The sequence below is a fragment of the Scyliorhinus torazame genome, chromosome 4, assembly GCF_047496885.1.
Source record: "Scyliorhinus torazame isolate Kashiwa2021f chromosome 4, sScyTor2.1, whole genome shotgun sequence".
Lineage (NCBI taxonomy): Eukaryota > Metazoa > Chordata > Chondrichthyes > Carcharhiniformes > Scyliorhinidae > Scyliorhinus > Scyliorhinus torazame.
In genome coordinates, this window is record NC_092710.1 from 274480952 (window position 1) to 274494111 (window position 13160).

A 13160-nucleotide genomic window follows, 5' to 3' on the forward strand; every position below is an offset into this window, starting at 1 on the left:
CTCCACAAAGGACATCCAGGACCTATATGTATGAAAGAGCTGGCAAAAGATTATTTCTGGTAGCTGGGACGAGACTCACAGATTTAAAAAAAAACCAGAACAACTAGTCAGTGATAATGGGGCTCCATTCATAGAACATAGAACATAGACCATAGAACAGTACAGCACAATACAGGCCCTTTGGCCCACACTGTTGCGCCAACAATTTATCCTAATCTAAGATCAACCTAACCTACACCCAGTCTATTTTCTGCTGTCCATGTGCCTGTCCAAGAGTCGCTAAAATGCCCCCCATTACTCTGACTCCACGTCCCAGCTCGGAGCTCGGCGCCCAGGCCTCGTGTTGGTTCTCTTTCTCTCGGGTTGTGGAAGATGCCGAAACGAGCGCAGAAAGAGGAGGCGGTGGAGACAGGGCAACAGCAAGTGGAACCTGTGCGCAAGAAGACTAAACATGGTGGGGTGTGGTGGTATGTATTAGGGGTAATATGGTACACCATGATGCCGAGGAGCTATTGGAGGACAGATGCTGGATCCTGATTGGGTCTGCCGCCTACTGGGCTCCACCCAGATAGGCGGGGTATAAGAACCCGGTTTCTCCCAGCAGCTGCATTCTGTAACTGAGCTGCTGGGGAACAAGTCTGCTCAATAAAGCCTCGATTGAAGTTCTCTACGTCTCGCCTCGTGTGTGATCGATGGTGCTACAATTTATTGAGCAGACTTGCAAGACTGCTGATGAAGCTGTGAAGGATGGGGAGGCTCCTCCTGCTGCTGCCGCCTTTGAGGACACTCCAGACAACGTGTTGACAGGGGACGGAAAATGGAGCGACATGCCGATCACCTCCTGGAATGTGGATGGGCTTCGGGCCTGGGTGAAGAAGAACAGCCTCGAGTGGGTGACTGCCGAGACTCCTGACATCCTCTGTCTCCAGGAGACAAAGTGTGCAGAGAAACAGCTGCCCGCTGAAGTGAAGGACATGGCTGAATACCCACACCAGTACTGGAGTTCATCCCGGGACAAGGAGGGCTACAGTGGTGTGGGAATGTTGTGCAAGATCAAACCGCTGGACGTCACCTTTGGAATTGGAGTGGAAGAACATGACAATGAAGGACGGGAAAGTGATAAATTATCACTGCCAATTTCAACAAGTATTTCCTGGTCACTATATACGTGCCGAATTCTGGCCGGGGCTTGGTACGTCTGGATTACCGGAAGACCTGGGATGTGGATTTCCTCGCCGACATCAAAGGGCTGGAGAGTAAGAAGCCGGTGATCCTGTGCGGAGATCTGAATGTAGCTCATCAGGAGATCGACCTGGCTTCACTGCCGAGGAGAGGCAGGGTTTTGGGAATGTCTTGGCTGAGGGCTTCATTGGCAGCTATCGGCACCTGTATCCTGATACCTGCCACGCCTACACCTTCTGGACCTACCTGGGCAACTCACGAGCCAAGAATATGGGCTGGAGGCTCGACTACTTTGTGCTGTCCAAGGCTCTCCTCCCTCACCTGTGCGACAGTAAGATCCGCTGCAAGGCCCTGCGCTCTGACCACTGCCCCATCACCTTGTTGATGGCCATGTGAAGCTGGTACCTTGTGGCCGCTTCCCCTTTCAGTCCAGAGCGAGTCTGAGCCAAGGGTCTCCCCCCACACCTCCCCCCCCCCCCCCCCCCCCATCCCTGTTCCTGGCTGCCCTGTGACCTGGTGGGGAGGTGATCTGAGAGACTGGCTTGGTGGTTAGTAATCCAGATTTCTGTCACTGGCCTGGGAAACTTGGTCCTTTACGAGTCACATTGGCTACTGGTAAGGTGTCCATTTTCTGGATGTGGGGTGGGGGGTGTCTGTTAGCTCCTTGATATGTTGGGGAAGGTGGGGACGGTCTGTTACCTGTTTGATGTTGTGCAAGGATCTGCTAGCCGCTCCTTAGGGTGGTGGATCATTTAGATGCTCCTGGGGAGGAAGATGGGGAGGTGTTTGGTGCTGGGTGTTGGTTTAAGGCTCTATAAAGCGCTTGCATTAATCCTGCAATTGAATCTAAACTCCCAGCATCCAGATCTCATCTCCACCCAGATGTAGTGAAAACCGCTTTCTCTTAGCTTTTATTTTCAGGATTTTTTAATTGTTAGACTTTTTTATTCACCATGTTCCTTTGTCCAGAATGGAGCCACCAAATCATGCAGCTGGTTCAGGTGGGAGGGGAGGGAGAGCGCAGTGGAGGGCTCCAGTCATTGGTGGGATCTTCGCAGTGTGCAGTCAGGTCTCTCACTGGGGTCTTTCCGGTGTTTGACCCTTCGTGCCACACTGACTCTGAGATCTGTGATTCCCATGTTCATGAGCTGCACTGACGGCACTGAGATAAACGCTGCCACCTTTAAAGTGCATTGGTACAGCTCTGTGCTCGCCAATTCAATCTCAATAAAGCTCCTGGAACCAAGAAAAAATGTTTTTTAATGACTCTGACTCCACCACCTCCGCTGGCAGTGCATTCCACGCACCCACCACTCTCTGTGTAAAGAACCGACCTCTGACATCTCCCCTATACCTTCCTCCAATCACCTTAAAGTTATATCCCTTTGTGACAGCCATTTCCGCCCTGGGGAAAAGTCTCCGGCTATCCACTCTATCCATGCCTCTCATCACCTTGTACACCTCTATCAAGTCACCTCTCTTCCTTATTCATTCCAGTGATAAAAGCTCTAGCTCACTTAGCCTTTCTTCATAGGGCATGCCCTCCAGTCCAGGCAGCATCCTGGTAAATCTCCTCTGAACGCTCTCCAAAGCATCCCTTGAAGAACACTTCTTGCTCAAACTACTTTTTGTTTTGTAAAATTAGAGTACCCAGTTATATTTTTTTCCAATTAAGGGGCAATTTAGTATGGCCAATCCACCTAACCTGCACATCTTTTGGGTTGTGGGGGTGAAACCCACGCAGACACATGGACAATGTGCAAACTCGACACGGACAGTGACCCAGGGACATCCTTCCTATAATGAGGCGACCAGAACTGGACACAATATTCCAAGTGTGGTCTAACCAGGGTTTTATAAAGCTGGCCCCCTTCGGCACTGCAGGGATTCTATGATTATATGATTATGTGGTGACATAATTGAAGACACTTGTGCGATTCTCTCACTTCTATCCTAGAATGTGAGCAAGTAACACCTTTGCAATAAACTCCGACAAATGGTTAAGTAATGTATGGTGTGGCAACCTGGTTATCTTTTATTCACACTGTAAGTAACTCCCACAATCATAACAGATTGGCACAGAATAGAGGTTTCTCTGAATCCTTTCTCATCAAAGCTGAGCGATTTGTGATTTGAAAACCCACCAGAAGACCACATTGCTGCAAATTAAGAGTTTTTAAAGGAAGGTTCTAAATCAACATCCCTGTTTCCAAGAGAAATAATAATCAACCAGCCATGACTGTTTCCTGCTTCACTGATAAACCCCAGTATCAGCATCTACTGTAGAAAGTGACACTTCAGTTGTAAACAATGATCTGGATAATCTGTGAATAATTCTTTTCTAACTTTAATTTGACACTTTTTAAGATCTGATATTGTAGTGGACTGAGATGTCTGTCTCTTTAAGGCAGGACATCAGAGGAGGGTCAGCTAGCTTTGGGGACCAATAGGTACCAAGAGAGGGTGATCACCCCAGAAAATGGAGTCCCTTCCCAGGCAGAATATATGGGTGCCATGTAGTAAAGATGTAAAGGCTGGAGCAGCAGCTCTGTACAGCTCCAGAGCAGCGAGGCCAATGGCCTCTATATCATTGTTAATTGTAATGAATAAACTCTGTTTGTTCACAAGAACAGCCTCTTTCAGTGGGTTGGTACAGACTTGAGGGGCCAAATGGCCTCCTTCTGCACTGCAGTGATTGTATGATTCTCGTCACTGCTAGGCCACCACAGATACTCTGCAGAGTTTTAATTATTTTTGCATGCTTGGGAGGAGTTGTTTGTGTGTTACTTTTGCATTAGTGGGTAGTTTGATATATTTATACACTTTAAATCTTTTGTTAATAACCTCTGCTCCTTTGCCTGAGTGAGCTTTTAACAATAAACCTAGCTCTTTACTTGTTAACTAAAGAAACCTGGTAAGCTTACTTCTTACACTGAGCTGCACACAGTTAAGTATATTAATATCGAAACATAGAAACTAGGAGCAGGAGTAGGCCATTCGGCCCTTCGCACCTGCTCCGCATTCAGTTAGAACATGGCAACCCTCTAGCGCAATCCCATATTCCCACTTTCTCCACAATTCCCCTTGATGCCATTAAAATGTAAAAAATAATCCGTCTGTTTATTGAATATTTTGACCTTCTGTGGTAGAGAATTCTATCGGTCACTTTTGACAATATCGCCACCTTTTAAATTCAAACTCTGCCACAACGAAACCAGGAGTGGAATAAAGAGAGGGGCCAGTTCCTGCCTCCTAACCTGATCATAGCACAGTGGGGTTTTATTATCTGAAGGTTTAATACTCAAATTGAAATCCTAGGCATTGCAGAGTTTAAACGCCTGCCACGTTTCAAAAATGATGTTAACTCAGCGTTATAACAAGTTCAATATGATAAACCATTAACGTTGCGGAGATTTAAATTTTTGTTTTAAAAAATGTGACGCGTTTTTAAGAGGAGCGGGACATCGAGCAGTTCATTTCTTGGAAATAATTGTAGCCAAACTTCTTGTAATTCTTTTGATAAAATCCATGCGCTTGTTATTCCACTTGGTAGGGTTGTTTTATTTGGAATCCCAAGCAAGTGAATGTTATTAAAAAAAGGAAAAGATAGGTCCAGTCTTCAACATAAATTTGAGTTTCGGTCCCAAGTGAGGAATTCAGTACTGGTGTTAACCCGCTAGCATCAAATGATTTGGCAAAAATATCAGTCGATAAGAGTAACGTTCCCTGTAAAGTTTTGACATTATGTCTAATCTGTTTCTTTAATGTGCGGTATTGTTGTATATTTTTTAAGGTCCAGTATTTAACATGTTGCTGATGTGCAGCCACAGACCCATGCAGCTTAGTGGAAACATTGACTTTGAGAACTTTTTACTGATTTGCTTCCTCAACATGGATGTTCACTGTGGCAGGCACCTCTGCCAGAATAGTCATGAAGGAAGGCTGTCTATTATCACTCGTAATCTTTTCACAAGCATGCAGAAGCATGGAGCATTTCTAGGTTTCTGAGCGGAAGCAAATGTTTCCTGCATATCACTGTTGTATGGTTTCTACATGCATCTGTGTCTGCTATATGTATGATTGTATGTAAGTTGTTTGCCTGACATAGCAGGGGAACAAGTATGTGATGGCTGGACAAGCTGTGTTTGTTGGTGATGGAATATTTGTTTAACTTGTGTCTCAGATGGATAAAGGAGACATAGAAGAACATAATAACTCCTTCTCACATGGCATATGTCTATATACTTTAGGATCAGGGCATGAAAATCAACGTTTATTCAGAAAGCATGGCCAGGAAGGAGAGTGCAATAAAAAAAAGAACAAAATGTACACGTCAAAGTGTTATGAGTTACAAACGGTTTTCCAAATTACGGTTCCCAGATCCTTTGGGGCTTTTTGAGGGAGGAACTACTCAAGATGATGAGGTAAGGGAGGAACTACTAAAGATGATGAGGTAAGGGAGTAGAGCAAGAGGCAGTGAAGAAGAAATCAAGAGGAGACATTTTTCAAATGCATACTTGAAACTCGGCTGAGGGATGAACCGGAAATCTACTGCGGAGTCAGACACATCGCAAGTTTGCGGATGATACAAAAATTGGTAGTTGGTAAATAGGCAGGAGGATAGCCTTCAATTACAGGAGGATATAGACGGGCTGGTCAGGTGGGCTGATCAGTGGCAAATGGAATTCAATCCGGATATATGTGAGGTGATGCACTTGGGGAGGACAAACAAGGCAAGGGAATATATGATAAACAGCCATGAAGCACCAAGGATCAGAGCGATCTTGGTGTGCATGTAAACTGGTCCCTTAGGGTAGCAGAGCAGGTGGATACAGTGGTATAGAAGGCATATGATATACTTGCCTTTATTAGCCGAGATATAGACATTAAGATCAGGGAGGGTATGTTGGAACTGTATAAAATGTTGGTTAGATCACAGCGAGAGTACTGTCTGCAGTTCTGGAATCCACATTATAGGGGGGATGAGATAGCACTGGAAAGGATGCAGAGGAGATTTAACAGAGTGTTGTCTGGAGAGTTTTACTATGAAGAGTGATTGGATAGACTTAGGTTGTTTTCCTTGGAGCAGAGGAGATGTACAAAATTATGAGGGACATAGATAGAGTAGGCAGGAAGAAACACTTCCCTTGGTGGAGGGATCAATGACCAAGGGGCATTGATTTAAGTTAAGTTTAGAAGAGGAGGTTTAGAGGGGACGTGAGGAAAAACATTTTCACCCTGAGGGTGGTGGGAGTCTGGAACTCACTGCCTGAAAGGGTGGTGGAGGCAGAGACCCTCATAACATTCAAGATGAGCACTTATGATGCCAAGACATACAAGGCTATGGGCCAAGTGCTGGAAAATGCAATTAGATGATTGTTTTTGATCGGTGCAGAAGCGATGGGCCGAAGGGCCTTTATCTGCACTGTAGACCTCTATGGCCACAAAGCTGGCATTAGATGTCAACGGAAAGTTTGATCAGTTTTCTGTGGTTTGACTTTGCACTTGAGATTTTTCAATCAACTTTATCTTGATACCAGAAAAAAAGACTAACTTTAAATCATTTATTTAAACGGTTGCTGTTGCTGTCAAAATACACCAATCATAAAATCTAAGCTTACGTTACATAGTTCTATTTTCAGTGATTAAGCTTGATCTCTCACAAAACAAGCTTCTAACATATGGAAACAATTTTCCTTCACAATTTTTCTGCCAGAAACAATTCATTACCTTGAATTTCAGAAGGCGCACTTTAATGAGATTTACAAAATGATGATCATCCATGCCAACAATCAGAATTTTACACTGACAAAAGACGAGGTGAATGGAACATTGGCCTTTACCTGAAGTGACTTACAATACAAAAGTAAGGAAGAGATGGATTCAGTTGCATGGAGCCTTGGTCAGACCTCACCTGGTGGTCCGTGTTCAGTTCTGGTGGATCATACCTCAAGAAATATCAATTAGCCACTGAGTGTGTACAGCACAGATTGACCAGAATGATACCAGGACTCAAAGGTTTCAATTATAAGATCATGGCTGGGAATTTCCAGCCCATCACACGGGCTCGATATCCCAGTCCTGCTGACATGAAAGGAGATGGCTCACTGGCCCTGTTGCAGGGAAACGCATGGTTCTGGCCCATGATCCATAAACTTGGCTTGTATTTCTTTGACTTTTGAAAGTTTAGATGTGTTTCAGATGATAAAGAGGTCAAATAAGGTGGGCAGAGAAAAATTATTTCCACTGTTGGAGGAATCCAAATGAAGAGAGCATCATTTTCAAATTAGAATTAGACCACTTCAGTGTGAAATTAGGCCTTTGATTCCCACCATCAGGCTCAAAATGAGGGAGGGGAGAGGGAAACAGTCCCCCAAACCGATCTTCCCAACAATAGGGGGGGGTGGGGGGGGGTGGGGGGGGGTGGGGGGGGGGGGGCGTGGAGGAAGGGGGTTCGCTTGCTGGACAACCAATCAGCGGCCTTTCAGCTTGAATGCAGCAGCAGGAGACCATGACTTGTAAGTGAGAAAGAGGGGCCTTCAAAATGGAAGCACTCTCTCTGCAGCTCAAGTAACCCTGAAATTTTAAAGAAAGGCTTTTTCAGTTGGGCCACCATTGTAGGTGGCGGGATCTCTACAAAATAGCTTCCATGCCTGGGCAGAAAAGTGCCAGAATATTCAAGAAAGATTGTGATATGCTGTTCTCTTTGCAACATAGGACAGCATCGCTCAAGACATGCAGGAGGGTTAAGGTGAGGAGTGGATTGCCTGTTCAGAGGAGGAAAAGCAGGGAGAGCAGGAACATGATATGGCCATGGAATCAGAAGCAGTGCACATTACCACCCAGGATGGTCTCATAATAGACAAATTTACTTAAGTTGTACTGATATACCATCAATTAACAGCGAGACCATATGAACAAGTGAACTAAGGCTTTATTACACAATGAACTAGCCTGCCAGTGACTTCTGTACAAATGAGTGCCACCCACTGGGCGCAGGACTATATACCGTCCCGGGGGGGCGGAGCCAGAGGCAGAGCCCACCGGGGTTCCAGCTCAATCCTTAAAGGTTAAAGGTTACACAGGCACCACATCTCCTGGTGAATACATTTCACCACATTCACCCCCTGTTTAAAAAAAACACAAAGTCCGGCTGGGGTGACGTGGGTCAAATGCCCAGTCTATCCGGAGGCCAGATCGTCCTTTTAGACCTCCTCAGCTCTGGTGGTGCGGCGGGCACGGACATCGTAGATGATGGTGACTCCGAGAGCGTGTTGTTCGGAGCTTTCGCCCGGCGTGTCGGAGACGGTTGCAGGGTAGTGGTCTGCAGGTGGGTGGCGGGTGGCTGCTGTGAAGGCGCGGGGGACAGTGCAGGTGCGGGGGGCGGTGTAGGCGCGGGAGGACACAGGAGCCCCGGGGGGGGCGAAAGAGACATGGTTGGTGGTGGTAGGCGATGCTGGGATGCGGGGGGGCGCGTTGGCAGGGGAACCAGCGGGCGCCAGGTCCCGTAGGGACACTGTATCTTGCCGTCCGTCTGGGTGCACGACGTGGGTTTAATGGGGGTTTGCATGCAACAGTTGGACCCTCTAGACTAGGGGGTCGGTCTTATGGCTCCTCACATGCCTGCGGAGAAGGACAGGCCCCGGAGTTGTCAGCCAGGATGGAAGCGAGACCCGTGAGATGGACTTCCTGGGGAAGACAAATAAGCGGTTGTGAGGGGTCTCATTCGTGGCTGTGCAAAGGAGCGACCTAATGTAGTGGAGCGCGTCGGGGAGGACCTCCTGCCAGCGGGGAACTGGGAGACTTCCATACCGGAGGGCAAGAAGGACGGCCTTCCATACCGACGCGTTCTCCCTCTCCACCTGCCCGTTGCCCTGCGGGTTGTAGCTGGTAGCCTTGCGCGAGGCGATGCCCTTACTGAGCAGGTACTGACGCAGCTCATCACTCATAAACGATGTACCCCGGTCACTGTGGATGTATGCAGGGAAACCAAACAGTGTGAAGATGCTGTGCAGCGCCTTTATTACAGTGGCCAAGGTCATGTCGGGGCAGGGGACTGCGAGGGGAAGTGGGAGTACTCGTCAATGATGGTCAGGAAGTACAGATTGCGGTTGGTGGACGCAAGTGGCCACTTGAAGTCGATACTGAGGTGCTCAAAGGGCCGGGAGGCCTTTACCAGATGTGCCTTGATTGGCCGATAGAAGTGCGGTTTGCACTCCGCGCAGACTTGGCAATCCCTGGTCATGGCTTGACCTCCTCGGTAGAGTAGGGCAGGTTGCGGGACTTAATAAAATGGACAAGCCGTGTGACCCCTGGGTGGCAGAGGTCTCTTGTGGAGAGCCCGCAGTCGGTCCTCCTGCGCGCTGGCGCAAGTACCATGGGATAGGGCATCTGAGGGCTCGTTGAGTTCCCCAGGACGATACTTAATATTGTAAGTTTAGGTGGAAAGTTCAATCCTCCACCTCAAGATCTTATCATTTTTAATCTTGCCCCGCTGTGCATTGTCAAACATAAAGGCTGCCGACCGTTGGTCGGTGACGAGGGTGAACCTCCTACCAGCTAGGTAGTGCCTCCAATGCCGCACAGCTTCCACAATGGCTTGTGACTCCTTCTCGACAGAGGAGTGTCGAATCACGGAAGCATTGACGGGTCTAGAGAAGAAGGCTACGGGCCTGCCTGCCTGGTTGAGGGTAGCAGCCAGGGCGACGTCTGACGCATCGCATCGCTCTCTACCTGAAAAGGAATGGACTCGTCCACCGCGTGCATGGCGGCTTTAGTGATAGAGAGGCTGAATAGACTCGGACTGTTTTCATTAGAACGGCGGAGGTTGAGGGGTGACCTGATAGTGGTGGACAAGATTATGAGGGGCATGGATAGAGTGGATGGGCAGGCACTCTTTCCCAGGGTGGAGGGGTCAGTCACCAGGGGGCATAGGTTTAAGGTCCGTGGGACAAAGTTTAGAGGAGATGTGCGAGACAGGCTTTTTACGCAGAAGGTGGTGAGTGCCTTGAACGCGTTGCTAGGGGAGGTTGTGGAAGCAAATACTTTAACGACGTTCAAAAGGCATCTTGATAAACACATGGATAGGATGGGTATAGAGGGATACGGCACTCGGAAGAGCTGAGGGTTTTGGCCAATGGGTGATATCATGACTGGTACAGGCTTGGAGGGCTGAAGGGCCTGATCCTGTGCTGTATTGTTCCTTGTTCTTTGCTCAAACTAAAGGCACCAGAGGTTGCAGCAAGTACTAAAAGGCAGATTCCTGAGGTTCGCTGACAACCACACAAAGAATGACGGTCTCCAAAGTGTTTGGCACATTGACTTGTTGTTGATTGATTGTGAATTTTATACTGTTTATTGTGTCAGGGACCTTTGATTTAAAGGAGAAGGAAAATATTGTATGTTCTTGGTATCTCTAGTGTTTCCCCACCAGCAGACTTACAGTGAAACAGGGACATTTAAAGTGTTACGCATTGCTGTTTGCGCGGGCAAATGGGCAGTGTAACATAGCCACCCGTAGTGTTAACATCTTCCAATAAAGTTATTTGTTTCTTTGAACCTCTGGTGCCTGCAGACTTAATTTTAAAACCACCATTCATTTAAATTGGGCTCTACCATAATCTCACATTCAAGGCGTTTCCATTAATTTTGCAAAAAAAAATGGTTATGATGCAAAAACAACTGTTTGTAGTTTTTATTTGTACCCTTGTAATTTCCTCCTTCGGTAGCATACTTGATTTGAGGGTCACTGAACCGTGGCTGATTTTGTGCTGGGGCAAGACTTCCTCAGCTGAAAGAGGGATAAAACCCCATGCTGTTCGTGTTATTCTGAACTACACACTAGCTGTCTAGCCAGCTGAGCTAGCTGATTCCCCACAGCCTTGTATAATTTGAACTTTTTCAGAGTGCAAGAAAAATGGAAGCTTACAATCTAATATTCAAGAGTTGTGTCAGGTTAAGTAGGCCAAGGAAGCTGTCTTATTGTGATTAATCTAACTGCAATTGGTTCATCCAAAATTTCAATTTTCCATGTGTTTTTGAAGAATGGAACTCAAGTATAAACCATTATTCTTCCTTCCCTGCTTTTCATTTTGAACGTGGAAGTTATCCAGTAAAAGCACAGGCATTAATTCTGGGCCCCTTGATGACTCTGAAATCTAGAGAAGAAATAGGATTTACAGTTTTAGCAGCATTCGGTCATATATGACTTGCAATGTTTTTAAATTATTGCCTTTTTAATGATACAACTATTTTTGATGTTTAAATATTGATGAATGCCCTTGTAGGAAGGGTCTCATAGCAATGGTTGCCATAGCGAATGTGGTGTCAAACCTGTTGCTTCCACTACTCTTTTTCCAAAACATTGCTGAAGCTCTGTTCACTCTGCTAGAAACTCATTTATTATACATGTGGCAGTGTTTCTGATTCTACTGATATGAAGTCACATTCAGGGACTGGGTAAACAATATAGATATTAATTGCCCTCTATTTTAATTGATGGAATCATTGCGTTAGAAGAGCACATTACTGGGCTAATTTTAGCGCACTGTGAATTTGAAAACTTCCAACGTTCTCCATGTTTCTCAATTTTTAATTTGCAACGCACAACATTATGACCAGATGAAATTTGGCAAGTCTCTGTAAGTCATTAAAGGCAACTTTGACATCTGAAATATTGGAAGAATTACTGCAATTTGAAACTCAAGATAAGAGAAAATTGCTTTCCTTGAGAAACTGGTGGGGATATCTATTATTCTCTGTGGGGCTGGAGTCATTATTATGATCTCTTGTTTTACTGAAGCCAGACTAGTTTTCTACTTTATAACTCAATAATAACATTCAAGTCTCAAAAGCAAATCTTCTATCTATATCGTAATTCTCTTTCCCCCACTATTTATATAATCTGCCTCTGTTGTTTCTCATTTGTTTTTATTCTGATGTAAACAACTGAGATCTCTGATTTTCTCCTCATAAGCTCTGTAAGGTACAGTGTGTAGCATTCCTTCTCCTGAGCCAGAAGCTCTAGGTTTGAATCCTACTCGAGGACTTGAGGCAAGCGGACAGATTGTGTATTGCGCTGCCAATCCTTCCAAAGTGGTTGGTGGTAGGAGCAAGAGCTGGAACCTCTATGATCGCCATCCTTAGCTCTGGACTGCAACGTTTATGCTCCAGCTTAGAGGGGAAGGGGACGCGGGGAGGGGGTGAGGCTGGTTGGTTCAATCCGTTGGTCTGTGGATCAGATTACTGACAACAGCGCAGGGTTCAATTCCCCATTCTAGCTTAGGTGGATCCGAGGCCTCCTTCTTCATCGTGCTGGAGACTTTTGTTCAGACCTTCCTTGATCAGAGAACTGAAGAAGAATATCTGTAAGGCACAGGAAGATTGCAGAATGTGTCTGGTATATGCGGAGTACAGTATTTTATCAACATGCCCTATATATATATAAAGAGAAATCTATGCACTTTTACCAGATAGAAGCATTTTTAAGGTATCCCAATAAACCTTTCCAAATGGCTCCTCACTCTGCAACTGGATCCTCGACTTTCTGACTCACAGACCACAATCAGTAAGAATAAACAACAACACCTCCTCCACAATAGTCCACAATACCGGGCCTCACAAGACTGCGTACTTAGCCCCCTAATATACTCCTGTACACACACGACTGCGTGGCAAAATTTGGTTCCAACTCCATCTGCAAGTTTGCTGATGATATGACCATAGTGGGCCGGTTCTCGAAAAACGACGAGTCAGAATACAGGAGGGAGATAGAGAACCTAGTGGAGTCGGGCAGCGACAACAATCTCTCCCTCAAAGCCAGCAAGACTAAAGAACTGGTCATTGACTTCAGGAAGCAATGTACTGAACACACCCCTGTCAGCATCAATGGTGCCGAGATGGAGATGGTTAGCAGCTTCAAATTCCCATCTCCAAAAATCTGTCCTGGTCCACCCATGTCGACGTTACCAACAAGAAAG

At 46.2% G+C, this 13160-nt stretch overlaps 1 long non-coding RNA gene and 1 pseudogene across 1 annotated transcript in view; both read left to right on the top strand.

Moving 5' to 3' along the window:
- LOC140411734 (uncharacterized) overlaps window positions 1–13160 on the top strand; it is a 355339-nt gene that overhangs the window by 167775 nt on the left and 174404 nt on the right. The window lies entirely within an intron of this gene.
- On the top strand, window positions 693–1608 carry LOC140411230 (DNA repair nuclease APEX1-like; annotated as a pseudogene).